Raw genomic sequence first — 3,761 nt, 5'->3', positions numbered from 1 at the left:
TTGCTATAGCGAGGAAATTTACTTTTGTTGTTGTATGTTCTATAGCAAGGAATTTTACTTTTGTCGTTGTAAGTTGTATAGTCTATAGCAAGAAAATTTACTTTCATCACAGTAGATACTATATTTTATAGCGAGGAAATTTACTTTTTGTCGTTGTAAGTTGTATAACCTATAGCGATGAAATTTACTATCATCGTCATACATATTATAATTTTTAACGAGGAAATTTATTTTTATCGTCATAAGTTGTGTATTGTATAGCGATGAAATTTATTTTCGTCATTATACATTCTATAGCCTATAGCGAGGAAATTCTTTTTCGTTACAATTGATTGCTTATTACGAGGAAACTGTTGACAATACATATGGTTTTGTCACCGATTGTTCTTTACCATATTACATGAAAATATTTAAAACTAATTGAAATAGTCAAACCAATAATAAATCTCATAATAATAAAACCAAAGTAACAATCAAAGTGTTTCCTAACCTAAGGAGTAACAAAAATAGTCTAAAACCAATAACAAAACCAACTTAGCGATCCTTGTGCTCTCAACAATTCAAAATCAAAAATAAATGTCTTCTTTCCTGTGGTCTTCAAAAATGTGTAAGATAGCAATCCACTGTTTTGCGCAGCACTGTATACAATTGCAAAAGGTCTATATGTTTCAGAAAGAAAGGAAAAAGAAAAAAAGAAAAAAACTAACTGAACAATTAATAAAATACAATTGTGCCTAATTCAAAACCTAAGTCGTGGTCATAAGCTTCAGATGGCACATCAACTTTTGACATGTTTTAATTTTCCAAAAGCTCAACTCTAATCTGATGAAATCATGCTCTTCGCACTCCAAGAAGATTAACATATCATTATTCTCTAAAATGAAGGTCTAGATAAAAGGTTATAGCTGCTCGTAGTTAGCTAAATGATCATGATACAGAAAATTTCAGTTTGAAAAAAATAGGTAGCTGCTGCGTCAGCAAACAGTTAATAGAATTTCAGTCAGAACTTAAATCAAACAGTTGGTATGCATAGCTTACTAACCCAGAAAACGAAACAAGAAAACCAATAAAAGCTGAATCTTAGAGCTACCAACTCCCCATCACCCTTGAATGGAATAATACATTATGACAGATCAAATTTCTCACCTTTTTATGAGCAAATAAGAAGTCCAATAGAAAGCCACCTAATCTGAAAGTCATGCATCAGCAAATAAGGTGAGAACATATTAGTTTATCCAGTTCATCTACTGTTGTTCTTAATGCCCATGAATTAACAATTCTACAATTTGCAAGAAAGACGAAGTGACTCTCACCTATAGAACAAAACCCCTTAACACCTCGCAATTAAGTAGACTATTCTTTTTTGTTTCTCTATTTTTAATTTGCTGCCTTTACTTCTGCAAGAGGTTTTCATCAGTCGAGGATTATGCAACAGTAATTATAACTATACTTATTTTCACGATTATACACGTATTCCTGATATTTAAGTTAGACATGTTAACAGCATGAAAAATGTAATTTGAGGTACAATCATAAGATGGCAAATGAAATTCCATTCTCACCAAAACGTTATTCTAAACTCTGTTTGTGACAAAGAAAAATCAATGAAAGGAGAACTGAATCAAAGATAGAAGAACATACAAACATAACAACTAAGAAAAGCTGATTTGACATTGGAAAACAAAAACATGGCAAGGAAAACCCATTTTTACCTAAACAGTGTCCCAAAACTCTGTTTAGGTAGCTGAGAAAAGTTCATGACCTTAAGATTTTTTATAAACAGCAAAGCCACCACACAACCATTTGGAACAGAATGTAGCATACTCATTATTCCAATCCAATTTCTCCTCCTGAATTTTCACCAATCAAACAGTGAAAAATGAAACTAAGAACAACAACAAAGGAAAATTGAGAAAATGTTCACAACCAACAATTAATCATATCTCAGAATGAAGAAACATTTGAACATAATTCAAAATGATCAAATTGAATTGGAAACAAACCTCACAGACACAATTGACAAGGTAGCCAAAGAACAACCCAGAAGAGCAAATAATGAATTGTTGCCACACAGGCCTATCAGAGAGTGAAATCCCAAACAGAAACCTGCAACCCACAGTCTAAGTATTCAGAAGAATTGAATTCAAAGAGATATTTGACCAGCCCATCAATTGGAGTACTCAACGAAGGCAACAATAAAGCTGATCAGAATTTAATTCATCATGATGCTATTTAAGGTGAAAAAATAAAAATAAAATAAAATTTCTCTGCATTCGTTAACTCATGGCGCACAGTAAATCAAGTGCAATGCAATTGACCTGTTGCTTAACCCTTTAACAGAGCAAAGAATGCGATGGTTGGTGCTTTGATCAATCGAGCTGTATCGAATCCAAAAATTTCAATAATTGGAACAGCAACGAATAACCTAGCCTACAAGAAAATAAGACCTTGATTAATCAAGCTATACAAGAACAATATATAGGGAGGGATGAATCTAATCTTACTCACAGAGATGAGAACTTCAAAGATGGGAGATTCAGAGGAGCCTTAGAGACAGAGCTTTGGTAGAACGCCGTCACAGATAGAGAAGGGCGAAAAAGATAAGAGTTTTGTTTCCTTAGGTTTTATCTTTAATTTTTTTTTTTCCTTTTGAATTGGCACCTTCCTCCCCGCCTTCGGTCATTTGGGTTTTCATTGTCCCGCTTCTCGTTTGTTTTTTTTATTTTTGGTAGTTGGCTCCTCTTTCTCGAATCCTTCAATATGTCATTTATAAAAGTAAAAATGGATACCCACAATAGGGTATCCTAAATTAGTAAATTTAGGCCTCATCAAAAAGACCGCGGATCAAGTGGGCTGATGGAGGCCCGCTGGCCCGCAGGGCCAAAAGCCAGGTCCGGGCCGTTAAAAAGCCCGCAAAAGCCCGCCTTGGTGGGTAGAGGGCCGGCCCGTCAAAAAGCCCGCAAAAACCAGCCCATCCCATAGGCCCGGCCCCCAAAAGCCCACTAAGCCCGGCCCGTAAACTATTATATATGTACGTGTTATATATATATATATTTATAAACACACACACACACACAGATATATATATATATATATATATATAAACACACACACACACACATATATATATATAAACACACACACACACATATTGTTTATATATATGTGTGTGTGTGTGTGTGTGTGAAGTTCTCATACTTCTATATAGAATATGTGCATATATATTCTACATATCATGACGACGGTTGACCAATTCGATTGCATTCGAAAATATGGTGAAATTGGCTAAATTTTTTATCACACTCATAATTTATTGTAATAATCTCATCCAACGGTCATTTTTTCCATTTTTATTGAATTGATAGGGGTTGCTCTTTGGAGTGTATGATATATGAATATAGGTTTATAAGAGTAACTAAGTTTGACCTCGTTGATTGAATTCGAAACGAGAACCAAATTGGCTGAATTTTTTACAACCACCATAAAACATTACAATCTCTCCATCGAGCGGTTGGTTTCTCTAAATTCATTTTCTACTTCATGGTTGCTTTAGAATGAACCTCAACAATTTAAATGCAATGTACAAGTCATACAACTTTAGGAGACAAATTGATATAGGCCAATGTCTTTGTAATTAAAATTGAAATTTTTATCTCATGTACACGCATATCTATCGATAGGATATTTACAGACGTGATGTGAAAAAATAAGCACGTTTCGCGATCGTCAAGCCATCGGTCAACCAAGAAAACATACAAGTG

At 34.1% G+C, this 3,761-nt stretch overlaps 1 long non-coding RNA gene across 3 annotated transcripts; it reads right to left on the bottom strand.

The window, feature by feature from the left end:
• Positions 1 to 441: 441 nt before the first annotated feature.
• Positions 442 to 2,647, bottom strand: LOC112191453. Of its 3 annotated transcripts, XR_005808922.1 has the most exons (5): positions 2,509 to 2,647; positions 2,004 to 2,430; positions 1,314 to 1,397; positions 1,147 to 1,189; positions 442 to 638 (listed from the first exon to the last, which is right to left on the bottom strand). It is a non-coding gene; the product is annotated as an uncharacterized LOC112191453 (long non-coding RNA). The 3 variants fall into 3 exon arrangements; XR_005808920.1 differs by having other exon boundaries at positions 1,147 to 1,397; XR_005808923.1 differs by lacking the exon at positions 1,314 to 1,397.
• Between the last annotated feature and the right edge of the window lie 1,114 nt (positions 2,648 to 3,761).

This window comes from Rosa chinensis, chromosome 3, assembly GCF_002994745.2.
Source record: "Rosa chinensis cultivar Old Blush chromosome 3, RchiOBHm-V2, whole genome shotgun sequence".
Classification (NCBI taxonomy): domain Eukaryota; kingdom Viridiplantae; phylum Streptophyta; class Magnoliopsida; order Rosales; family Rosaceae; genus Rosa; species Rosa chinensis.
The sequence above is the reverse complement of the archived record's forward strand: the minus strand, read 5'-3'. Positions and strand labels throughout refer to the sequence as shown.